This window comes from Talpa occidentalis, unplaced genomic scaffold (assembly GCF_014898055.3).
Source record: "Talpa occidentalis isolate TD23 unplaced genomic scaffold, MPIMG_talOcc4v2.1 talOcc4.5, whole genome shotgun sequence".
Classification (NCBI taxonomy): domain Eukaryota; kingdom Metazoa; phylum Chordata; class Mammalia; order Eulipotyphla; family Talpidae; genus Talpa; species Talpa occidentalis.
Window position 1 is genome coordinate 67,144,623 of NW_023604861.1, and position 27,802 is coordinate 67,172,424.

Sequence of the window (27,802 nt, forward strand, 5' to 3'; positions counted from 1 at the left end):
AAAGCTGCCCACAGCCTCTGTGGCGCCGGTTCAATCCCTGGCTGCTCCCTGGCCACTGGAGGAGGGTCCCACATGGTGCACAGACCTCTCCTTCTGCCCGCTGTTCCCCTCAGCAGTGTATTTCGTCAGTCTGGCTGTTCTGTTCCCCACTCTGGCTCTGGTGGATTCTCTCACCCTCCTGCGCTTCCGACTGTACCCAGAGCTTGTATAAATAAATAAATAAATCTTAAAAAAAAAAAAAAGCCCAGAAATAACTCCATATATATAAGGAGAGCTAATTTTCAACAAAGGAAATAAGACCACACAGTAGAAAAAAAGATAGTTTAATTGGTGCTGGGATCATGGAGAGCCACATGCGAAACTAAATAAATAAATAAAGCAAGACTTGCATTCAACACCATACACAAAAATCCACTTAAAATGTATTAAAGATTTGAATATAAGAACTGAAACCATAAAGTACTTGAAAGAAAATAAATGGATGCTGTCCAGGATCTCTACCACAAAGGATGTATTTAAGAATACAACCCCAGCTGCAAGGGAAACAAAAGAAAAAACAAAAAAGTGGGATTATAGCAAACTTAAAATCTTTTGTACCTCAAAAGAAACAATCGCAAAAACCAAACCGAGGCAAACAACAAAGTATTTACATTCCAAACATCTGATAAGAGGTTAACCTCCAAAATTTACAAAGTACTTACACAATCCAACAACAAAGAAACAAATGATCCAATTAAAAAATGAACAAAGGACTTCAATAGATACTTCTCTAAAGAAGACATTCAGTTGGCCTAGAGACATATGGAAAAATGTTCGACCTCACCTATAATAAAAGAAAAGCAAATTAAAACCACACAGAGATACCACCTCACTCCTGTGAGAATGGTCCACATAAAAAGAACAGAATTAAGGTTTCAGTGAAAAAAGAACTTTTATCCACCATTGGTGGGAATGCAAGCTGGTACAGCCTCTGTGAAAAACAGTATGGTGATGTCTCAAGAAAATGAAAATGGAAGTCCCATGTGACCCAGCCATACCACTATTAGGTATCTATTCAATAATGTGAAAAATTCAACACAAAAAAAGATTAATCTACACCTATGTACATAGTAGCATTATTTACAATTGCCAACCCAAGTGCCCTTCAACAGAAACAGATGAGTGGATAGAGAAACTGCACATCATACATTCAATGGAATATTACACAGCTGTGAAGAAAGATGACACAGTGGCATCTGGCACAAAATGGATGGACCTTGAGGGGATTATGTTGAGTGAAATCAGCCAAAATGTAAATGATGGATTTGTGATGGTTTCACTCATCTGCAGAACAAAAATACCCAGAAAACAATTATATGCATGCAACAGAAGAAATAAAAATTTGAATTCAGCAAAAAAAGAAGATAATAGTAACAAGAGGGAATAGGTGGAAGGGTGTAGGAGATAGGGTCCTGAGGCGGCTGGGGTTTGGGCATGGGTGGTTTGGTGAAAGGAAAAACAAACAAGCAAGAAAGCAACAGTTCACAAGAATCTTCACAGAATCTTATTCTGACAAAGTGTCAACTTTACATTGAGCATCTAACATAGTATTCAATTCCAACAAAACGTTAACAACACAAAAACCCACCAGAGGTTTTCTTATAGATTGTGTAAGTGAAAAGCTGTGTCTTAGAAACCCCAGGCTAAGGGTTTCCTATTTTCACATTGATGTTTTCTGATCAATTATTTATGATACCTTTGGATTTCAGGTCTTCCCATATATATACTATTTTTATTATAAAGCAACTATTAAAATCATTGCTGAGGAAACTTTATGTCCTTACTTAAGTGGAAAATCAGTACCATTTGCAATACTAAGGTACACAAGGTATACTTTAGTTTAATCTTAAAAAAAAAAACAAAAAAACACATCAGGCCTGAATAACCAGCCTCTGGCTTGTTTAATAGCCCTTATTCATTCTTTGTGGGATGTTTCTTCCTGGGGGGTGGCCCAGGAAATGGGGTGACCCAGGAAAAAGTATCCAAGGAATACTGCAAGGGGTCAGAGACAGTATCATTCTGTGAAGAGGCCTTGGGAGTTAAGAGTTGTTGCCCTCTCTGCTCCATCTGCACAACCAAGACCAGAGGAAGGTTCCGGTAGCTAGGATTCTGCTCCTTCATCTACTACAGGAATGCAGACTTGATCACGGCAACTCCAAAAATCTCTTAACCACCTTCGTTTACATCACCTTCCTCTTACTACTTGGCTATCACCAGAATCAGAGAATGAAAAGGCTACCTGATAGAACAGAAAGCAAAGAAAGCCTCATTATCTACTTACCTGCTCAGAGACACTGTATATCCACCGACTTTCTTTCAGCTGCTAAGGCATCTGCAGACTCTTCCAGTGCTCAAAGGATGTGAATTCTATTTTATGTATTGACTCTCATTCTGATTAAACACACACAAACACTATCATATTATAAAAGGTACATTTCTTTCCTCCAAAACCTACACACACACACACACACACACACACACACACACACTCACACTCTCTCTCTCAATGTTAATATGCAACACTCACACTCTCTCAATGTTAATATGCAAAGAAGAAAGTCTGTAACCACTTGCTCAGGATGTTTCCATGAAGTCATCATTTAATTCATTTATTAGTGAACATGAACATATTCATTTCACTGTAACACAATTATTGTGCTCATTAAATATTTTGTGCTGCCAGAGACACCTAAGAAATCTGATAAGCAGTTTCCAGAACCACACAAGATACCAATTGCAAATGTTAATTAGTTCTAAGTAAACAGTACAAGAAATTTAACAAAGTGAATTCCAGGGAAGGAAAGGGAGAAGAACATAATGTGTTAAGTAAACCCACAGCCATCAGCTCTGCCTTACACTCTCCACCACAGACTCTTGATCCTGAAAAATACCTTATCTGTGTTCAAACATCTTGGATTCAAATGTTAACATAATAATTCAGAGCAATGTTCAGAATAATCCCTGAATGATATATACAACTCTTCAAAAACAATGTCTTGAGAGCACCTTAGAGAAGGTGATCAGGGTCATACTGAGGAAGTGCACTACACAGAACAGAAGCAAGGAAGGGCGTACCAGTATTCATCCAGGGTGCTTTGTACATGGTAGGTCTAGTAGTCACACTACATATTCATTTGCACCCTTAAACTGGAATAGGGAACATTAATGACAGAGCTCTAAAAAGTAGAAAGCAATCAGGAGAATAAAAACATGACCTTTATGTTCCTAAAGAAGTTACAGAAATAACTGCAATGCTGCAAATACGTATGAAGTATTTTGCTTGATAGAGTGGTGCTGCATATTTTTTCTTACCTAAAGAAGGGCAGACTCGTAGCATCGCAGGACAGACATGGTTTAGATATGGAAAAAGAAAGTGGCTTTTTGGTTTTAGAAAATACATGTTTACTTGCTTTTACTTTAACATAAAGACTAAACTGAACAACTAGGAAAAAAGATTTAGGACATTGGGTCATCTGGTTTTCTGATTATTTTAGATGCTTTCTGTAAAGCAACCAACCCATTCCGGGCAGGTTTATGAACGGTTCTAGCAGCCACATGCTCTTCGCCGTGGTTTGTAGTCACCGTTCTCCTCCGTACACTCCTCTCCTCCACCCTCGACACCGCACTAGCACCACCCCGCACTCTGCTGCACCACCCTTATAAACCAGTCTCTCAGCTCAGGTGTACCCACCTACGCATGCCCACACCCTACTCCAGGTGCCCACCACCAGGCATGCACCCAGGACTGCAGGGTTCCGACATCCACCCTAATGGTGGGAGGGCAGAAAAACCCAATACCTTTTACCCCACCCTACAGTCCACCCCCTCAGGGTTTTCTGCCATACAATCTACATATATGCAATTTTCTTAGCAAACATAAACAATGCAGCCATGGCCCACAAAAGCAAATGAAATACATAACAAAATGACTAAACTCAATTTTCCTAGGGGCGGAAAGACAGAAAAGTTATCTATAACAGCAATGGGAGATCCCTCCCATCTGGCAATATACATGCTAATTTGGCATCTGAGGACAATATTGTTGCTGGCATCAGTGGCCTTCCAGGTCGTGAGTACCACACTCGCTTTGCCAGGGAAGAGGCATCAGTGGGTTCTACATGCAGCAGGAGTGGAGAGCTCATAATGGGCCACAGAGTTATTACAAATGTCCCCTTGAGGATTGCCCGCTGATCTGCCACCCCAGGGTGGGTAACACGCATCCGTGGTGGCCACTGTGCAGTTACCCATGGTATTATCTGTAAATTGGCCTCCAAGCCATGACCCCAAGGGGCTATCAGAGCCACCCACTGCATGTGGGGAGCCTTCACTGTCCAGGGCCATTCCCAGTCCACAGTCTGCCCTGGCTACACTCCAGTTGGGGCTGGCAATAGGATGTTGCGCTGCTGTCCAAGTCGCGGTTTTAATAAGATGTCTGACGTCTTTATTTGTAATTGGATGGGAGCTGCGGCACGATGCAGCAATGCCTCCTCTGGAGCCAGGCCGCCTCTCCTGCTCCTCTCATTTAATGTCTGTAACACCTCCCATAAACGTCGGCTCCACCCGGCCGGCATCTGAGAGGGGCCAGTGACAGTTATACTTTCTGTGGCTAGTAAGGCTGCATATACCGCAGCTAACTGTTTCTCAATTAAGAAATACCTAACCTCAGCCGCCTTCCAGAGTTGGGACCAGAACCCAATAGGCTGTTGTAGCCTCTCAAATTTCTGCCAGAGTCCCCACCCGAACCCTTCATGAGTAATATGCACATGGAGCTCACAGGGTGGGGCTGGGTCAAAACCCTGCAAGGCCTGAGCAGTCTTTATAGTTCGTTTGGCCGTGGCAAATACTGTGTCTGCCTCTGCTGACCAATCCCACCTGGCTCCCTTACGTATTAACATATACAAGGGTCTTAGGAGCTGGGCCATGTGAGATATAAATGCCCTCCAGTAACCCAGCAGACCCAGAAAGGCTTGCAGCTGCTTCACTGTGGTTGGAGTGGGGTAAGCTTGAACTTTATCTATCACAGCTTCAGGGATAACCTTTGTCTTACCCAACCAAACAACTCCCAGGAACTTAACTGACAGTCCAGGCCCCTGCAGTTTGCTTTCGTTGATTGCCCAGCCGCATGTTTTCAGGTGTGTTAATAAGAAAGGTACTGCCTTTTCCATATCTGTAAGAGAGTCACTTATCAATAAAATATCATCAATATAATGGTATAAATGCACTGAAGATGGCCTTTCCCACTGGGCCAAATCTGCCACCAGCCCATGACACAGAGTAGGGCTGTGCAGGTATCACTGTGGTAGTACAGTAAATGTCCACTGCCGGCCTTCCCAGGTGAAGGCGAACTGGTCTTGACTTCCTGGGGCTATATCTATCGAAAAAAACATTTGCCAGATCGGCTACAAAATGATACATTTCCAGCTCATGGCTCAGACGATCCATCAAATCTGCCACTGAAGGCACTGCAGCATGCAAGGGGGAACTACCTTATTCAACTCACGGTAATCTACTGTCATTCTCCAAGAGCCATCAGGCTTCTTCACTGGCCATACTGGCGAATTGTAGGGGCTGTGGGCAGTACGCACAATGCCCACTTTCTCCAGCTCTGATATTGTGCCTGTAATTTCTTTGTAGCCTCCGGGCAACCGATATTGCTTGGTATTAGTCACTTGCCTAGGGACTGGCACTTGTAGGGGCGGATGCTTAGCGTGTCCTCTCACCACTGCCTTTACCACACGCACTCTAAGGCGAAACTCTCCGACTGTGGTTTCTAGCCATAAGCCACATAGCACATCCACCCCAAGGATGTACTCCGGGATGGGCGATACATATACTTTATACTCTTTCGGGGGTAATCGCCCAATCCCCAGAGATAGTTTTACTGCTGTCACCTTGACACTCTGGCCTCCATAGCCATCAATATAACAAGTAGACCCATGAAATCTTTCTGGATTTCCATAGAGCAGAGTACATTCTGATCCTGTGTCTACTAGAGCTAAAACCCTTTGTACGTTAGTCGGGGAACAGTGGATGGCAAGCTCCACATGTGGCGTCCAGTCCCCGCCCGTCCCCTGTGGACGGGTTCCTTGGCCCTCACCCTATTCAAAAGATATCAGGCCATAACCCAAGGACGGGGTTGGCAGCAAGTGGTCTTCCAGGCACAGGGCGTGCGCCTGAGGACTGGGGCTTCCAGGTTCCCCCTGAGCAGCAGTCCTTCTCATGGGTGTGAACCTCTGGTCTTCTCGCAACTGCTGCCATAATTCCAATAAATATGCATTGGGCTGTACGTGTATTTTAGTGCCATCTACCCCCGCTCTTATTAAATCCATCCACATTTGGTTACGGGTGACTTTTATAGGTTATGTGATGCCAAGAGGCTTCCTTGCCCTCCTTGGCATTCCTTTTGACCTTTCAGAAACTACCCGTATTCCTTTCTGAGAGCGCCGGCTCTCAACTTCGCCCAAGCTGGCTATCATTGTGGTGACGTCATGTATCTGACGTCCCACATAGGGTGCTAGAACTGTCATGAGGGATCCAAATGAGGGTGAAGGGGCACTTTTTATTACTAAATCTCTCATCCCTGCTGTGAAATGCTCGTCGTCAGGACCACGTGTATTCACATTAAACATGGCCTGCTGCATCCCCAGTTCCCGAAGTACCTGTACCATTTCGGCGTACGTCTGCCATCTGCTCACTGTTTCTGGCACGTCTCCTGCATCAGCCCATACTGTCCGCATGGCAGCCATTATCCACTCCAGGAGAGTGTGGTCGCCCTAGCCATACCGCCAGCTGTTCTGCAGTCTCTGTTGCAAGGATGGATGTGAAGTCACAGAGGCCAGTCTCTCCATCTCTTGAGCCGTGCAAAGAATCCCATCCACCCCCAGGTCCCATAAACGCAGCAGCCAAGGGTTCCCCTGGTTTCTGGCGGAACTGTTTGCCCAAGTCTACCAGTTCTGCCTGGGTGTATGGTCGATAGGTAGTAAATTCTGTCATTTGTGGTGGTCCCACAGCCAGACCCCCTGGGGCCATGGATCGCTGTCACTTCATTTTCTGAGTCACCACCAGGTGGGCCCGGAGCATGGGACCAGCCTCCTCCTCCTCTCCAGAGGAGTCCGGCATCTCCAGGGTCGCAGGTTGGTTTGCCATCGCAGGTTGAGGCTCAGACAAAGGGCCAGCCTCCCTCTCCTCCTCTCCTGAGGCGGGGTCTGGCATCTCCGGAAGGGTGGGTCGGTTTCTCCAAACTTCTTCCTCCAGAATTCTCAAATGTTGTTGCAGTTTCTGCATCTCTTCTCACATCTGTTTTCACATCTCATCCCGTACTTGCTGGATCCTGGATTGCTCTTTCTGCCTGGACTCTCGCAGAGCTGTGACAAACACCCATCCCACGGCCCCTGCCACCTCGCGGGCACTGCATCCACTCAGGGTTTCTTCTATTTCATACAGGGCCTGTTCCAACTGCCCCGGGGATCCATCTACCTCAGGCCATTCCTGGGGAGGGGCCCACTGGGCGAGGAGGTCGGCCACCGAGTACCATCTGCTAGTGGCCGGCCACCTGGCAATCCCTCCCCAGGTTCCAAAGGGTTTCGTCTGTGTAGAGCTGTCCCGCTTCGAACCGTCCTGCCGTCTACACCAGTTGTAAAGCAACCAACCCATTCCGGGCAGGTGTATGAACGGTTCTAGCAGCCACATGCTCTTCGCCATGGTTTGTAGTCGCCGTTCTCCTCCGTACACTCCACTCCTCCACCCTCGACACCGCACTCCCACCACCCCGCACTCTGCTGCACCACCCTTATAAATCAGTCTCTCAGCTCAGGTGGACCCACCTACACATGCCCATACCCTACTCCAGGTGCCCGCCATCAGGCGTGCACCCAGGACTGCAGGGTTCCGACATCCATCCTAATGGCAGGAGGGCAGAAAAACCCGATACCTTTTACCCCACCCTACACTTTCAAAGATAGAAAAATAAGTTAAATGAAACTCCTGCTCCCTAGAATCTTACAATTTAATAATGAAATCCCGCCTCAAGGAGGATAAATTGAACAAACAAATTTACTTGCTCTTGATCTACAAGTCATCCAAATAAATGAAAAAACCTGCCTGGTATAAAAGGCTTTACTATTCCTTACATCTAAAAACCTGGGTCAATTTGAAGGCGGGTCCTAATATTTTCCCCTGGTACATCTATACTAAGTTATTTGGAGTGTTTCAATTCTGTTGAAGGAACAATACATCCTGAAAGAACGTCACCCACCAATGCATTATGGTCTCTGGCCCACCTCTATGCCAGAGATCCCAGGTGCTGAGGGTTACATCTCCCATCAGGCCATGAACCTGCTATGACTCTGACCTCCTGAAGGGGGAGCTAAGGGAGGAGTTAAGCAGCCATGCTTGCTATCAAACTGAATATGAAGGATTTCTTGCTTTTCCTGCTTTCAGTTTGTACATGGGGTCTCAGCATTACACACAGGATATACTGTCCCATTAATCTTTTCTCTCTGTTCTCCCTCTTCTCAATCCCCTTGTAAATAAATCTTTTATTGACTTTTCTCTACGTGCCTGCTTTTAAGCCCTATCCTGAGTTCTTAAGCCTGCAGGTGAGGACTTACACCCAGGTGACCCTTTTTCTCCTGGGGGCGGCCCTGTAACAATTCCTTTACAAGAGTAGAATCTCACAGTTATCAGACATCTTGCCATCTCTCTTCTGATCCTCACCCCACATCTAGACAAAGATCTAGATCACTAACTTTAGAGGGATCATGTATTCCCATGAGAACCCGATGACTACAAGCCCCAAGAAAATAAAAGCTTCATGAGTCTACTACAACACTGACTTCACACACAATCACACACATTACCAAGAGATCATGATGCTTCCAAAGACCTTCTAGAGAGCTGCAGGCCCCTAGTTAAGAAATCCCTACCTCAAACCAATTCATACTGGAATGAGTCTGGTATGTCACATTTATTGGCTTCACCACAAATGTCCTTTACAAATACAAAAAAAAAAAAAAAAAAACACATTCATTGGTCCCATTCTGTATACCATCCCATAAGCCAGACATTTAATCCTCCTGCTTAATAATCTTCCCGTTTTCGCACATGAGAAAACATCCCTTATCCTTATCCCAGGGTTGGATATATCTCATTGAGATTAATCTCCCCATCACTGACAAATAAGTCATCACATGAGTGACCTTTCCCAGTAAACAGAGCCTCATCTCCAAAAATCCATCCTCACCTTCCTGCCACACGGTCTTTCTTCCTTCATATTTCACCTCAGCCAACAGCCAACCAAGAATGTCTTATCATCTACAAAACAAGGTTCACAGGCAAGCCTAACTGCTACTACATAGCAGCCTCCTTTCTTTCTGCTTTGCTCCTTATGCCTTTTGGTCCAGAAATTGTGAACTAATGGTCTAAAAACACAGCATGCCATTGCAGACAGTGTTCATTCTACTTGCAGTATCTCTTTCATTACTATGCACACATCTTCTTTCAAAATACCTCCACCAATCCTCTCTGAAATGATCTTTCAATTAATTAACTTTGTCTTCTGAATTTTCACAAATTTTTGAACCTCTACAATCACCAGTGCAGTCAAGCATTACAAAGTAATTATTGTGCAAGTACGTTTTTCCCTTACTAAGTTGTATATATTGGTTATCACCCTTTGAATGTTCAACATTTAGCATATTACCAAGCAAAAAACAGGCACCCAGGTAATGCTGGCTAAGTGAAGCTTTCCAGTATGCTAACCAAAAGCAAAGGGAGATAACCAAGCACTGACAGAGGAGTTCTCTTGGATATATAGAGTATCATTGGCCCACATGGATCTTTTCTGCTTGCCCTCTGATTTGCCTCAGTGTTAAGTGATCCAGGTAAATTAAATATCATCGTTATGAACCATTTGTAACTGTTCTGGGAAACCCCTTTCTGGTCTAACAGGCCAGAGAAGAAAGTCATCTGTATAGGCCTCCTGTGCCTGTTTGTGAAGCAGCCATGCAGGAATCTACCACCTATGGGTAAACCAGTGTTTCAACCACCCACTAATAACCAAGGGGTCAGACAAGGAAGATTTAAGCCCATTGCTTAAGATTTAAGCAATCTTAAATCTTAAATGGGATTTAATCCACCCTGTGTGCATAGTGTATTCTTTAGAAATCAGGGAAGTGATTAAACCCCAAAATTTACCTTCCTTTATATATTGATAGAAAGGACATTTCATTAGGTGAATATAGCATAGGGAATCAAAATACTTAAGCCTACAGAAAGCCCAAAGCCCTTGCTTCTCTGCCCCCTCACCCTCCAAAATAATCAGTGATCACGTCCCTATCTACATAGAGTCAAGCTTGTGATTGCTGGAACAGTTTTCACTGAATAAAATGTGTCCAACTGCTTTCTGGGCTCAAATCCTCACTGTGATTATCTAATAAACTCTTGGTCTAACAGCGTGACATCCATAGATCTCCCCTTTCTACAGATATCACACTATTACATAAGTATGTCAGAGAGACTATTTTTTTCAGTCAAGAACATAAAATACTCAAAGTATTCTCAGGAAAAAAAATCAGAGCTTATCCAATACATAATTAAAATGCATAACTAAATGCATATTAAAAAACTAATCACTGACAACACAGCTTAGAGGTGGTAAAAAGTAAATTGCCCCTAAATCAGATTGTCTTTTTATTAGCCCATACATTACACTGTTCAAAATTACTCATGTCCATTTTAAGTTCACTCTACTAAAAAACAGTGTTTCTGTTCTTATCTCACTGTTAAGCCAAAGCTGTAACATAAGATTTCAGACTTCTTGTTCACTGAGCAAAAGCACAGGACTTGCTTTGTTAAGGGCAGCCATGAACTCAACCACTTTGCTCTCAATAAGCACTTGCTGCATAAGGATGTACAAAACACCTGGCAATTTGTGATGCCTCCTGGCTAAAGAGACAACTTTCAAGAAATGGGTGTTTACTTTCAGGGGTCTCTAACTTCACCAGCATTTACTTTTTGATAAGCTGTTTCCATGACACAGGATAAAATACAAAATCCTCAGGAATTTCATCAAGATAAAGCTATGCAAAGATTAGAGTACCCACTGATAACATGCAAACACTAGGTGAAACAACAGGGAAATTCCAAGGTTGATGGTGAAACAGGAGACCCCCAACCCAGCCTCAGGGTTCCAGACCTTGGCCCCAAAGCATTGCTTGCAGGAAGTGCAAGCAGTGGTGAGTGGTGAGCATTTTACTGTCACCACCAGTGGCCCCACTGTGCTCAGGCTGCAGGCAGAGGCCAGCAGTGATGGCAAACATCAGTGCTTCCCCTAGCACATCACCCCAGGGCTGCAGGGAGGAACATGGGGCTCCACTGGGCCAGTTCCAGTGCTGTGGCTCCCTCCAGCTGCAGGCAGTGTAGAGGCCTGTGGATATGGTGCCTGGATCATGGAACAGACCCATCAGGGGCGGGGGGGGGGGGGTGGTTTCCACTGTTTGTGGGAGATTCCGAAAAGAGTTTATAAGGCAGGAGGGACACTGGCTCTGGATTCTCTTACACGACTGTTCTCTAGTACTCTCGGAGGCACTCACTCGCTCACTGGATTCTCAGACTTGCTCAGACTGGACTGGCTTGGAATCTTACGCTCTGAGGCACACTCCCTGATTCCTGCACACCTGCACTCCTGGACTCTCTGAGATTTGCTTGGATGAGACTTGCTTGGACTCATTTATGATGCTCTGGACTGGACACTTGCTTGCTGGGACCAGATGCTCTCAAACACATCAAGCAGCCAGCTCTGAAGAAAAGGAGATGCTGAATGCTTTGCAGAGAAACTGAAGACCTTTGTATGGGCCAGGTCCTCTGCTTGCCTCCAGCCTGCCTCTGACAACACCTGAAAGGAGCACCAGGTCTCAGGCCAGATGTCTCAAAGAGCTGTTTGTGGTTGGTGTGGGCCAGCAGCTTACAAAAAGCTGTAATGCTAGTAACCAATAGTGACCAGCACTACTGGCCAGTGCTGCCCAGCATGTTGACTGATGACAGGTACTCCCTCCCCCATTTACAAGAAACACATCTCACCGACAAAGACAAGTACAGTGCTGCCCAGCATGTTGATTGATGACAGGTAAGCTTTGGAAAAACATTAATATCAGGAGAACAGGAAAAGGCTTAGAAAATTTATTTAAAGAAATAACTGCTAAAAATCATCTCAGTCTGGGAAACAAACCAGGTGTCATGATCCAACAGACCCAATGAGTTCCAAACAAAATAATACCAGACAGACACATGCCAAGACACATTATAATAAAGCTGTTAAAGGCCAACAACAGGACAGAATACTAACAATATTTAGGGAGTGGGTATAACATATAAGGGAACACATTCAGTCAGATAGCAGACTTCTCAGCAGAAACATTCCAACCATGAAGGGATTGGAAGGACTTATTTAAAGTACTTAAAAAAAAAATCTCTGCCCACAATCTTTACCCTTCAAAATGCTGATATTCAAGACAGAAAGAGGAATAATGAGCTTCAATGAAAAGCAAAATATAAAATTTACCAACACCAACCTGCACATGAAAGTTTTAAAGGGGCTGTTATTAAACAATAGAATACAGAAGTAACAGACACCAAAATCACATAACATGGAGGAGGGAAAGAAGAGTAACAGTGTGCCCCAGAAGAACAAGTTGTAGACCAGGTCGCCCAACAGGTCATACAAACAGTCCATATACTAACAGCAGTAGAATCTTCAAACAAAAATTAACAGAAGTACCATGTAAGACAATTGAAATAGAACATAAGCAAAACATAACAGGAAGACAACAACAAAAGAGATAGGACTAACAAAACAAAAAATATATCAAAATGACAGTAAGTACTTAATGTCTCAATAACCGCCTTAAAGGTAAACAGTCTGAATTCGCCAGACAGATGTGGAGTGGATGAATGGATTTTAAAACAAAGCCCAATCTTCTGCAATTTACAAGAAGCACATCTTGTTTTTAAGTCCCACCCCCATTTACAAGAAACACATCTTACCAACAAAGACAAGTACAGATTTTAAAAGGCTAGAAGACATTCCTACAAGCAGATGATAACCAAGAAAAATTAAATCAGAAACAGCAATACTAAAATCATATTAAATAGAGTTTCAATTAAGAAAAGGTAGTAAGATCTAGAGATAGGCTATATGATAATTAGGGGCTTAGTAAAATAAGAAGAAACGACACTCATAAAACACATATGCACTGATGATGGGGCACTAAGATACACAAGACAATAACAGAACTAAAAAAAAGATACTGATGAAAACACAATGGTAGGGCAATTTGATACCCTACTTATGACTATGGACAGATCAACAAGAGAAAGAATAAACAAGGAAACAATAGCCTTAAATGAGGAGCTAGACCAAATAGGTCTAGCAGACAGCTAGCAAACATAAAGCCCAAAAACCACCGCATATGCATTTTCTTCAAGTGTACATGGAACATTTTCAAGAACAGACCACATGTTGAGACACAATCAATTGTCAATAAAGTTACAAAGATTTTTCTGACCATAATGGCATAAAGTTAGAAATAACTACAAGGGGGGAGGGGGAGGAAACTATGAATATACAGAGACTAAGCATTGTGCTGCTTTATAGTAACTGTACAAAAAAAAGGAATTTAAAATTTAAAATACCTTGAAATGAAAGTAAGTCAGGATATAATCCATCAGAATCTACGGGAAACCGCAAAATCAGTCTTAAGAGGGAAGAGACTAGGGCCTCCCCGGTGGCGCAGCGGTTGAGCACTGGGTTGCGAAGCTGCCTGCAGCCTTTGCAGCGCTGGTTCGATCCCTGGCTGCTCCCCGGCCACTGGGGACGGGTCCCACATGGCGCACAGACCTCTCCTACCGCCTGCTGCTCCCCTCAGCAGTGTACTTCGGTCCTTCTGCCTGCTCTGCACCCTCCCGTGCTTCTGACTGTACCCAGTGCTTGTATAAATAAATAAATAAATCTTAAAAAAAAAAAATAGAGGGAAGAGAATAGCAATATAGACCCACATTAAGAAGGAAAGAAAATTCCAAATAACCTAAAACTACACTTAAAACAACTTGGAAAAGAGGAAAAACAAGACCCAACATAAGTAGAAGGAAATAAATAATAAAAATGAGAGTAGGAATAAATGAAACAGATCAAAAAGACTATACAAAAAAAATCACAAACTAAGCTAAGAGTTGAATAAACAAAATAGACAAATCTCTTGCGAGGCTAACAAAAAGAATAGAGAAAGCAATAAGGAAAAAAATCATAAATGAAAGAGAATTACCACAGATAGCACAAAAATACAAAAGTTTAGTATGAACAATTATATGCCAGTAAATATGATTGCCTTGAAGAAGTGGACCAACTGTTAGAACAATACGGTTCTCCAACACTAACCCAAGAAGAAACAGATGATTTGAACACACCAATCAGAAGCATGGAAACTGAAATGGTAATTTTAAAAATCTAAAAAATAAAGAACAGGCACCCAATGGCTTTACAAATGAATTTAATCAAACCTTTAAGAAGAATTAATGCCCATCTTGCCCAAATTGTTTTTAAAAATACAAGAAAAGGAAACACTTCCTAATACATTTTATAATGTCAGCACTACCATAATAGAAAAATCAGATAAAACACAAGAAAAGGAAATGAGAGACCAATATCCCCAATGAACATACCAGCAAATTGAATTCAACAGTACATCACAAGGATTATACACCATGATCAAGTAGGATTTACCCCAGGGATGCAAGTATTGTTTAACATACATACATTGATCAATGCGATACATCATTTCAACAAAAGTGAACAAAAAGCACATGATAATTCCAATAGATATAGAGAAAGCATTTGATAAGATTCATTGCCCATTTATGATAAAAACTGTAAACAAGATGGGAATAGAAGGAACTTACCTAAATATAATAAGACTATATGTCAAACCAACAGCCACTATAATCTTAACGGTGACAAACTGAAAGAACAAGCAAAGATGCTCATTATCACCACTTCTGTTTTTTTAGTATTAGAGGCTTTGGGCAGAGCTGTCAGACAAAAAGTAAATAAAGTGAGTTCAAACTGGAAAATAAGAACTGAAGCTATGACCATTTTCAGATGATATTATAATATAGAAAACCCTAAGGAATCCACCAAAAAGTTATTAGAAACAAATATATGAATACAGCAAAGTGGCAGGTTACAAAACCAACATACAAAATCTATAGCGTTTTTATATGCAAACACTGAATAGAAGCAAAAGAAATAAAAACAATAACTCCACTTATAATTGCTTCAAAAAATACCCCAGAATTAATACCCAACTAAGGAGTTTAAAGATTTATATGAGTTTAAAGATTTATAGGAATTATAAGATGTTACTAAAGGACTTAGTGGCATATGGAGATGGAAAGATATTCCATACTCATGGATGTGGAAAATTATTATAATTGACTATTCTGCTTAAAATAATAGATAGTGTGATCATAATCTCCACCAAAATACCAGCAATATTTTCAAGTCAATAGCTGAACAAAAAAATATTGAAATTTATATGAACCATAAAAGGTTCAAATTGCTAAAGCAATCCTAAGAAAAAGGGACAAAATTGAGGTGTCATATTCCCTGAACTTTAAGCTTTACAATAAAGCAGCAGCACAAAAAAAGAATATGGTATTGGCACAAAAACAGACATATGGATCAATGGAATAAAATCAAAAGCTCAGAAATAAGCCAATGTAAATATCAATACCTAATCTATGATAAAGCAGCTGTGACCATACAATGAGGAAAGGATAGTTTACTTTATAAATGCTGCTGGTAAAATTGGAAAGCAACAAACAGAAAACTACAGTTGAATTATTTTCTAACTCCACAAAAATAAACTCCAAGTGGATTAAAGACTTAGATACAAGACCTATAATAATAAAGCATATAGGGACAATGTCAGCAATACATTTCATGATATCAATAACAAAAATGTTTTTGGAGACTTGACCCCTATGGCAAGGGAACAAAAACAATTTGGAATTCCTCTAGTTAAAATCTTATACACAGCAAAAGAAGCCACAAGAAGATTTAAAAGAGGGACCTCCCTGGTGGCGCAGGGGCTAAACACAGCGCTATCAGGCTATCGCCAGCCACTGCAGCATGAGTTCAATCCCCGGGTGGCAAGGGAGCAACCCACATGGTGCAGCAGACCTCTCCTGCCTCAACGCTCCTCCCCTCAGCAGGGTATTTCGGTACATCTGCCTGTTCTGCTTCCCACTCTGTCTCTGGTGAATCATCTCACCCCCCACACCTCTGGCTTACACTCCAGTTCTTATATGCATAAATAAATCTTTTTAAAAAATTTAAAAGACCCTACTGAATGAAAGACAACACACAATATATAACTGATAAGAGATTAATAGCCAAGAAAAATAAAAAACTTACATAATTCAACAATTTAAAAAAAAATATGGACAGTTCACCAAAGAGGATATCTAGAAGACCAACAGACATGTGAAAAATACGTTCATTGTCACTTCTGAAGATACAGAGAGATGCAGATTAAAACCACAATGAATTACCATTCCCATGCCCATGAGAATTGCATATGTTAAAAAGACCTCCAACAAGAAATGCTGGACACAAGAAAAAAGAGCCCTCAGGCACAGTTGGTGGAAATGTGAACTGGTGCAGCTGATCTAGAAAGCAATGTGGATTTTCCTTAAAAACCTAAAAACAGAGGGGCCTCCCTCATGACGCAGGGGTTAGACTCATCGCTATCAATGCCAGACTGAGTTCAATCCCTGGCCAGGGAGCTGACAGCGGACCTCTCCTGTCTCACCTGCTGCTCCCCTCAGCAATGTATTTCAGTAGATCTGCAGATCTGCCTGTTCAGCTCCCCACTCTGTCTCTGGTGAATCCTCTCACCCTGCCCCCAGTATCTCTGGCCTACACCCCAGTTTTGGTATGCATAAATAAATAAAAATAAATCTTTTTAAAAAAAGAAAACCTAAAAATGGAACTACTGTATGACCCAGCAATCCCACTCTTGAGCATATATATAAAGACTATGAAAGCATCATGTCAAAAAATTTTATGTCTCACAATGTTCAAAGCAGCATTATTTATAACAACTAGGACATGAAAGCAACCCAATGTCCATCAACAGATGCCTGGATCAAGAAGCTGTGTTACATCCTCACTATTCAGCCATAAGGAAAGATGAAATGAAGCAAAATGCAGTGAGTTTGAGAGAACCGTATGCAGTAAGAGCAAGTCTGAACAATAAAAACAAATACAAACATTTACATAGCAGATGATTTGATAAAGTAAATACAAAAACTAGTGGACATTAATAAACATCAAGAGGGCTCTAAAGTTAACAGGGAGAGAGTGGGAAAGGGAAAAGGAAATGTAAGGGATGGTGGTAGGGGGTAAAAGTAGCTTGTATTGAAAAAAAATCCTCACATAAAAGTAATTATTGTTGAGGTTGGATGTTTGCTATGGACATAATTTGTCTGCCTATTCACTTTCCATAAATTCTAATTTAATTTGAAAAATGAATTTTCACTTTATATCAATGTAATGTAATTTCTTTTTACTTTTCTCATATCATTAAAACTCATTTACTAGAAATATGAAATGGTACATATGTTGGATTACAGAATAGGAAGTAAAGGAATAAGAATTATAACTCAGGGCCTCTCTGGTGGCGCAACGTGTTAAGCACAGCACTATGAAGCTATCTGCAGCCTCGGTAGCACAAGTTCGATCCCTGGCCAGGCAGGGAGCTACCACATGGAGCAGCAGACTTCTCCTGTCTCACTCGCCGCTCCCTTCAGCAGTGAATTTCAATCTGCCTTGTTCTGCTCCCCACTCTCTCTGGTGAATCCTCTCCGCCCCCCCAACCCTGCACCTCTGGCCTGTACCCCAGTTCTTGTATGCATAAAATAAATAAATCTTTTTTTAAAAAAATAATTATAACTCAGATTTATAAATTACAGTAGAAACTCTGCAAAATCTGTTATATAGCCCACATACCTATCAGGGTGAAACAGGCTTTGCATACAGGACTTGTTCAATACGGGGGTTCTTAAGGAGTACAGGGCAAATCTGAGCTGGCATAAGCTCAACTTAATTTCTTCTGCTCTGTAGCCAGGAGATTACCAATACTCTCAGAGGGGAACATCTTATAATCATTGATCATACAAACCCCTAAGTAGCATTTAGTACAGATATTATCTTGACACTGATTTCAAACAGGATAAAGTGAAAATACAGTGGTGTTAAGAGTTTAATGGTCATAATCATCATATTAGAGCAGTTTCTGAACCTACCTCAACATTTTCTCTCATACTTACCCTTCTGAAAAGTGTTATAGACTGAAGTATTAAGTAGCATACTATGGAGTGGATTTTTCCCTTAAATTCAATATGACATCTTTAAAAAATGGGCTTTAAAATTAGTAATTGTGTACATTAAAATGTACAAAAATTTAAGTGAAATGAAAATATACAGCACCCCTACTGGTACACAAGAAGTATCACCCAATTTTTATTCCTTTTCCCCTTTGCCAAAATAAAGTAACTTCATCTTTCTCTCGTCCTAGGCTATCCAGACACATCTAATGGTACATTCACTCTTGGAAACACTAAGATGGCCAGGAACTCCCAGGCTCCAGCAGCTTCTGCCTGGCAGGAGCTGCCACATGCATGGCCCGGGTGACTGAGGGTATCTGGAATTACCCCCACGTAAGGAAGTTTCTGGAGACTCTGCAAGGCAACCTATCCAATTTTACTGCTTGGCCACCTTCTGTTATTTCAATGAATTAATAAGCCCAAAAGGTGTTTTCCACTGTTGTGCAAAATGCTTTCCAGTATCCAGTGCTCAACGCCCACAGCTTAAACTTGACACCTGCTTTAAAGAGAAAATAACTTGGTCCACACCAGGTTCCACACTCCTAATGAGAACATTCCAGACAAAGAAAAACAGAAAAGGAACAGAGTTTTAATACTCACTTCCAAAGATGACAGTTGCTTTCCAGCCCCTCTCTTGCCTTTGGTCAAAAGAAGCCTAAGTGGGGTCAGTAAAATTGGTATGGGTATGTTATCACGAGTTTCTGGGAAGTTGTATTCCAAAGAGTAGATTTACCATTCACCCATAGTCCTTGCCACAGGTGTCTTTAAGCTCATACTCCACCATCTTCTATGTCTTCACAGGTGTCCACAAACTGTTACTATCTGTGAATGGTCCAGATAGTAACTTTAGGTTTCAACAGGCCACGTGGCCTTTGTTGCTACTCACTTCCACTCTTATAGCCTGAAAGAAGCCCTGTCAGCATGGATGCCAAAGGGTGCAGCCATGTTTCAATATAATAACCTTGATTTCCAAAATCAGACGGCCAGCCCAGGGAATATTAGTTTGTCAAACCCTGTTCTTAAGCGTAATCTGTGAGTATGGCCTTAACTGTAGAGGAAATGAAGAATGATGGTATTTGTCCAAGTTATTTCAAACCAGAATCACCCACCTTTATTGAAATAGTCACATAATAGACAGCCAAGTCAGAGACAGCCTGGGTAGGAGTTAAAACAGCAGGGAAGCTAGAATCAAAAAATCAGAACCCAAGCGTAGACTCTGCCACCTCTCATGTGAATTATAGGTTTTCAAACAACAAAATTTTAAGGTTCTTTCCAACTTTACAAATCTATAATTCTAAAACCTGTGACTGGCTCTGTAGTCAATTTTTATGAAGTAAAAAAAGATTCTAAATCTTTGAAAATCTGAGTAAAACATATATATGTATACACACACACACACACACACACACACACACACATGCTCACTGTGAAAATTAAAACGAGTTACAAAAAAAGGGGGGGGGGGAACACGAAGAAAAAATTTCCACCGTACAGAGGTGGCTGACACAGGCATGTCAGTGAAATCTTGGCGGCTTCTGTGTAGAGACACATGATACACGATGTTAAACATGACAAACACTGAAGCCACGGCAACACTATCCACAGCCAAGTAGCAGCATTGAACTTACACACTCACTTTGGAGAAGAAATGCCAATCTCAACCAAGGCAATAGCCTCCGTAAAATATATCAACTGAGGGACAGAGCAGGGACTCGGGAACTTGGGAGACACTTGGGCAATCCACTTGTAGCTAGCACTCCACCCCCGCCACAGCCTAGCTGAGCAGACATGCCTCATCATTTCCATGAGAAGGGAGGAAAAGGAGTCTTGGTCAGAGGACGGCCACACCAGCTTCACACACTGCTCCACCCACGGGCTGCAGCAAGTGGGCAGGCTGATTAAAAAAAGCATCTAAAAGGGCGGTAAATCAGAGTCAAGGAGCAGTTCACATTCTTTAGAATATCAGAGCTAGGCAGGGAGGAGGAGGGGGAAGGGGAAATCACACAATTAAAGGGTACTTTTCATTCAAGGAGGAAAAAAGTTTGCTACCTCAAAAATTACATTTTTAATGTTTTTAAGGGACAGTCATTAAAAAAAAAGGAAACCTCCCCTGACAGGAAGCAAGGATGGTCAATATAGGTGCAATGAATAGAGGAGTTCTGTTGAAGGGGGTTGCTGAGCTACAGCTGAGGGAAACCTGAGAGTACTTTGCAGGGAGATGCATGCCCAGCACTGCAGAGAATGGTGCCAGTGGCCCCTCCTGCCGATGAGATGCTGGTGACTCAATGCACTGACAGCTGTGCTGGAGAAACTTGAATGCCTGAAAACACTGCCACTTGGTGCTAACTGCCAGCTGACTCATCGGCACATTCCAGATGGCTCCAATGGAGAGAAAGGCTCTCCATTCCACTTTGCCTCAGGGTCATTTCTTAGAATTTAAAAATGACAAGCATATCAAATTTTTCTCTAGCCCCAAACCAAGCAACCAAACAAGCCATATCGAAGACCACAATCCTGGACACTGCTTTGACGATGTTACTCAGCTCAAAATCACACTGCAAAGGGAACTATTCTGCCACAGCCACAGCAGGAGCTATGATTCAGTTCCTTGCATGTCCATGTGTTTTACGGGAACACAAAATGAGGTTTTCACAAATGAATCCACATAAAACACAAATGGAATGTCTCCATTCCAAAAGATGCCAGCTCAGAGCCAGCAATTTGAAGTGTGTTGGGTTCTCTACAGATAAAAGGTGGTGAGAAGGAAATAACACTGTTCTGTCCTAATGTGTTTCACTGTCCCCCCATGAGCACAGAGGGCTTGTGAGCCCAAACACCATGGAGTGTGGGAAAATCATGTGTGTCAGGGAAGAGTATTTCAAGTCAATACAGAGCTAATTTTTTCTGCATGAGCATAGCAACTAACAGCAAATCATACCATTTTGTTTGAAGATGACAAAACTCTAAATTTCTAACAAACTATAGATAGGGATAGAGCAAGACCAACAAAGTATTTCAACCAGACAGATATATGCAACAACCAAAATCTGATGAACTCTTTAAAAGTCTGTAAATTTTTTTACTCAGGAGAAGTCACATATCAAGTGGGCACCATCATCACAAAACCTGAAAAGACAAGGCAGCACCAAGTCCAGTGTCCACACACCTGGACTGTAGCACCCACACAGCAGCAGGCTCCTTCCTCTGGGGAAACACGTGCTGCCTGAGCCCTGACCTATGTGGACCCCAGCAGGCCAGGTGGCTGCAAGGAGAGCAGGTATTCGTGGGCCTCTCTGACCTGAGGAAGACGGCCCAGGGTAGTTCTCTGAGGGGAAGGAGGCCTCTTCCCTCTCCCTCAAGGAAATACGCCCCACCCACTAGATGGTGAGCTTCCTGAGGACTGCAGACGGGGCACTCCCACCCCAGCCTGGCAGTTAGTGCCCTGAAAATATTTGTTTGATGAGCAAACAAAACTACATCACATTTGAAGCAATCCCAATCCTCAGACATTGTAACCCTACTCATCTACAGCAAAGGGAGCAAGAGCCAACCACGGTAACAGGTGTACGTAAAATCACCACACTTACTAACAGCAATCCAAGTATTCAGAATTCAGTATTATCTGTTTTGCCACACCACCACCTCATAACAACATTCTACAATAGAACTCCTTGTAGCCTAAGGAAATTTCTAAAAACAAGTGAATCGTGGTTTCTGGTAAAGTGTTTTGGCCAAAATGTCACAGTCATCAAACTTTAACAGCTAAGGAAAGGCCTAAGTTTAACATCATCAGGGAAACAAGCTCTGTTGTTTCTCTCATTGTCAGTCAATACATTAAGGGCTCTCAGTTAAAGAAACTCACGCACTTATGCCACTGCAACAAAACATCACAGAAACACTGAAACTTCTGCTATGTTTAGACACACTACCTAACTCAGACTCAGTCATCTTACTTATGAAAGCTAAGGCAGTTTGCTCAGCACAGAGTAGTTTTACCTGCGCCCCTTAGAGGAAGCAGAAGAAAACAGACTTGTGAATAGTTAGCACAGAGCAGAGACAAGACCCACAGCTCTTTCCTGGGAGGCTCCTTTTCCCCATTCTGGGGGCTGGGCTGTGTTCATCTTCACCATCATCACCATCATGATCTTCACAGCACAGTGCAAGGGGACCCTCCCTAAAATTTCTGTGAATTAAGAATTAATTTCAGGGCCTCCCTGGTGGCGCAAGGGGTTAAGCACAGCACTATGAAGCTATACACAGCCTCTGCAGCACAAGTTTGATCCCCGGTCAGCCAGGGAGCAACCCACATGGTGCAGCAGACCTCTCCTGTCTCGCCCGCTGCTCCCCTCAGCAGGGTATTTCAGTCAGTCTGCTTGTTCTGTTCCCGACTCTGTCTCTGGTGAATCCTCTCATCCCCTGCACCTCTGGCCTGTACCCCAGTTCTTGTATGCATAAATAAATAAATTTTTTAAAAAAGAATTCATCTCATACCCTCAAAAGTAATATACTTACCTCCCAGACTCCCAGGAAGTAAAATACATCCCAAATGCTGTTAAATTCTTGGGAGAGAGATCAGCATTGTTCTACAGTTAACTTTTTAACTATGAAGACAGTCAAGATTAGTATCATTTGCAGAAACTGTAGCAATGACAACCCTCGGGAAAGGCTCACTCTCCAAGGGCTCCTCAGCTACAAGGTGTTGAAGAGGTAGCTGGCAATGAACCCCATCTGGCAAGCCCGTGGGCTGCCTTTCTTTCAGGTGCCTCAAACCCACTGAGTCCTTGAAGAGGTGAGGAAGCTCAGGGTTAGGAAGGAGCCCTGAGACTCAGCACTAGTCCAGTCAGAGAGCAGATGCAGCCACTTCCCTTGCTTCCAAAAACCATCATCCCAGTGGTCTCAACACTGGAAAGACAGAGGGCCTAGCTTCTATTGTGAGGCAGGCCATGCGAAAAGGGTACAGTGCTGACACCCCTCCCCAAGTCAGTGTCAGGAGGCATCACAACAGGCTGAAAAGAAGGGGACCCCTCTGAACCCAGGGTCTGCAGTGGGAGCTGCTGCCCGTCCATGACCAACCGGCCCAGATGCCCACCCTTGTGGAAATATCTCCAAGAGGCTCTATAATCAAGCCTGTCTATATGGACTTAATGTAAAAATCATGTCAAAGTTACCCAAGTGATCAGGACCTACTTGCATGGCTTTGAGAGGCTTAGTAATAAATTATAACTTAAGCCAGAATTCTGGAAATGATTTTGCTTCTAGCAGTGTTACTAGGGAAGATCAAAAGATAGAGTGGGTTTCTGGAGGGCAGCACATTCCCAGTCCTGGGTGTGGCATCCAAAGGCCAAAAAGGTTTTATACAGAGGTCAAACAAATGACCCCTCCTCTTCCCAACTTCCTCATCAGGTACATGGGAGAAATTCACTCTGAACATACAGACAGATAACCCGTTCACATCCATATTTTCCAATGCACAGCATCTTCTCCCATAAAACACAAAGTGCTTGAAGGCAAGTTATCTCTAAACAACTCAGCCTGTAGGCTGGAGCTCAGAGAGTCTGAGATCCAGATGAGCGCCACTATCAGTCTTGGCAATGTCATGGTCCGGAGACTCTCATGAGTATACCAGGAAGGGACTCAGCTGGCCCACCACCATCTCAGGGTGTCCAACTCAGCTCACAATGGACAGTTAGAAGCCACTAAGAGCCAAGAGGCAGCAATAGTCATACACGAGGATTTATTGCAAGTGGTCCTCCTCTGACTAGGGAACTCCTCTACATCCCATCCAGAGTCCCTGGAACGTATCGGTGTGAGAGAGGCTCCTGAAGTCATAGTGTTTTGCATTCCTGTCACTCGCAGCCAGGCTCTAAGTGAAGGCTGTGCAACACTTCCCAGCTCGATGCTCTGAGATCAACCACCAAGTGACCAAAATTGAAGTGAGAACAGGAATGTCACTTCCCAGCAGCCAGACCCTGCAGCAGATGGTGAAGATGTGTCATCTCCATTCCTCCTGAAAGGCTCTGAATTTGTAACCCAGTGATGAGATGCTTGCAAATCAGAGGAGTCACTGCTATTTTGACTCCCTGGAAGCACACATTTTTAGCCTTACAAGGAGATGCACTCTAAGCATAATCAAAAGACTATCTTATTTTGGTTTGTAGGATGATTTTTTTTTTTTTTTTGCAAATGAGACCTTGGGCAGAACAGCCTTATCTCCAAAGTCACATTTTAGAGAGAGCACCAAGACTTATGAACTCATCTATTCAATACAAGAATGAACAAATCTACAGCACCCTGCCTCATGACCTTGAGTAGGGAGCTCAGACTTGAAGCCACACATGTGCAGTGACATGACAGATAGGGAGCTCCCAAAGCCACTGCTCACTGGGCCATGAATTAGCACATTTCCACAACATTCTTAAGTCAAATAGGTACCAAGTATTCTTGGCTGCTCATGCCAAGAAGCAATCCTCTTCTAATGGCTCCATCAGGTCTCCTGCCCTATGACTTCTCCTAGTTATCTAAATAAACTGGACTAAATAAATTGTTTTGGACTAAAATGCCATTTCACTCCTTTTTTAATACAGGTCCCACTGACTGTGGAATATGGAAGAAGAAACTCCACAAGCCAGGAAGCATATCACAGAGGACCTGCCCTGAGCTGGTCATGCTCTTGTGCACCTCGGGACAGCTGCTCCTCCAGGTGGACACGCCGACCTGCCAGCACTGTTATTGCCACCCCGCTGCTGGGACCTGGGGGGAAGGAATGAGCATTTTACAAGCAGGTAGATTTATACATCATATTGAATGTAATCACATAGTGGTGTTATTTTTGCTTAAGTGGTATGCTCTAAGCATAACATGGCTAAAATATATTTTAAAAATCATTATATGAGAGAATTTAGTTTTCTAGCTCAGTATAAAATACAGTTTTAAACTTGTCTATGTTAAAACTTACATTTTAAAACTGCAGTTTTAACATACATAGCTAAAAACTGAAATTCGAGTTTTGTCCAACGCCAGAATTCATGGCAATAGCCAATAAGATCAAAGGGGTGGGGGAGACAGTCCACACAGCAATTGGAAGAGGAGGCTCGCCATCACACACCTCTAGAGACACGCCACAAACAGGGCAGCCCAGCCATGTCCCACAGTGCACAGAGCCCACAGCCACATCCAATGCCCACACAGAGCTGGCCAGATGCTGAACGCAGCCCACTTTGGCTCGGCACGCAAGAGGTGGAGAGAATCACTCTGCAGCAGCCAGAGTGTCTTTTGTGTAAAGGGAGCCCCATGGCTCGTAGTTCAGGAACAGCACAATACACCCAGCTGCCCTGGGCCTCCCCTTTAGCAACCGGGTGCAGCAGAGCATGCCTGGCCCTGCTGTGCTCTTACACCTACCACCACACCCAGCACGAGACCCCAGAATAGGTAAGGGTTCACAAGCCAGTGGAGTTCAGGTTTTGAAACCCACGCCAATTCTGAGACATGCCAATCAAGTTTGAACCCATAGTGGCGTCAATCAGTTCTACTAGCACTCTGATGAGGTTTGAAACCTGTGCTGCTGTTGGGAGAACCAAAGGGACCCTGAAAGTCACAAAAGACAGGGTAGCAGATAGATTCAAACACTCTTGCCTAGGACTCCCACCTGGGATAACCCTCATTTTGGATGTCCAAATTATCAGATTCTCACCCATTGACCAACACCTCTCGCCTGTGCCAGCAGCCTCTACCTGCCTCTAGCTGTCCACTGCTGCCTGATCCTCAACACTGCTCCTGACTGGTGCCATTGGCCTGTGTGCCCACGCCACCTTTGGAGCTATCACCTGCTGCTGCAGCCTGCAGCACTGCCCAGCCCAGCCTACAAACTGATGCTGCTGGTTGCTGCCATGTTGCCTCAGAAGTACCACCTGTGATCACCCCCAGCTGCCACCATAAGGTGGCCCTGGTCCACTGCTTATAGGTGTATAGATGTACCACCAGCTCCAGGCTCTTGCAGAAGGGACAATGCCATCCTTTCTGGACAGCTTTTGGTTTGGACTACTAGACACTGCAGACACTATCTGGAGAAAGACAAACAGCCATTAGTGGCCTCAGAAACGCTTTTTTTTTTTCTTTTCAAACTCTCCCAATTACCCCCTTGTAAATAAGCCCTGTTGCTGTTACACTCTTTTTCAGACAAGCCTTGCAATCATAAGTGCATGGGTGAGGACCCACAAATCATGAGTTTTCCCATGTTTGCAGTTTCACTTTGAGGATGCATTTAAGGGTTTTTCTTGATTTTCTATTCCCTAAATTCTTTCTGTTCACTCGCTTTCACTCCCCACACTGCAATTTCCTCAAAATAATTACTTTGAATAACTTTTTCCTGAATAATCTTTGCTTACTGACTCTGCTATGACTCAGCATAGGCTACAGTACTTTAACAGAGGAACATGTAACTCTTCAAACTCATTTAATGTTGTAGGCAATGAGCATATTTAGCACCAGAACTTAGGACAAAAGAACCACATTAAGGAGTTCCCATGACTGGACTACTCGTAAGTTCTCCCCAGCTCACCCACACAGCTTGCCAGGGTATTTATCAACAGCATGAGTAGGAAATTGGAGGGGGTGGGGGGGAGAGAGGAAAAATAAATAAACCAAGAGGGCAAAAACAAAGAAAGAGTTAAACCATGAAATCAGTCACTGTCCATATATTTCAAACAGCATAGCACAGGCACCCAGCCCAGGGCACACGTGAAAACATGGACTGACTAGGCTGACTCACTCACACTGAAATGCTCTAAAATAAACATGCATATCTCATTCGTGCCAAATAAGGATTCTTGAATACCTAAAAAAGAATGGGGGGGGAGGGGGGCACAGGGGGAGGGTTTGTGAAAAGACACTGCTCTGCAGTATCACTGGGTCAAAGAGGCTGCCAGGCAGGCTCCAACTGTGGCGCTCCACCCAGCCATCAAAAGGGACTTGACAAAAGCAACATATTTTGTCAAGGGTCAAAGAGTAAATATTGCAGGCTCTGCAGGCCCTGTATCCCCTTTCTATAGCAGTAGGTAAAGAGGTGGGTGTGGCTGGTTCCACTAGTTGCAGTGTGCCAAGCCCTGTTTTGTGACTTTTTCTTACACCCCTTCCTCCTCAGCCTCAAGTCATCTTATTTCTGCCTAGTCGCTGTGTGTGGAAACGCTCACAGTTGCCTCAGACAGGAAGCCACACCAGTAGTTTCTCCTTCCTCCAAGACCAAGCCTCCTTTGTGAACACCTGGTGAAGACTAGTGTATGGGATCAGCACCATGCCCTTCAGCTGCTGTTGGTGATGGTTTCAT

At 43.2% G+C, this 27,802-nt stretch overlaps 1 protein-coding gene across 1 annotated transcript in view; it reads right to left on the reverse strand.

The window, feature by feature from the left end:
• The window catches only part of SH3RF3 (SH3 domain containing ring finger 3), a 394,220-nt gene that overhangs the window by 326,231 nt on the left and 40,187 nt on the right, over positions 1–27,802 (reverse strand). The gene's annotated exons all lie outside the window — the stretch shown is intronic.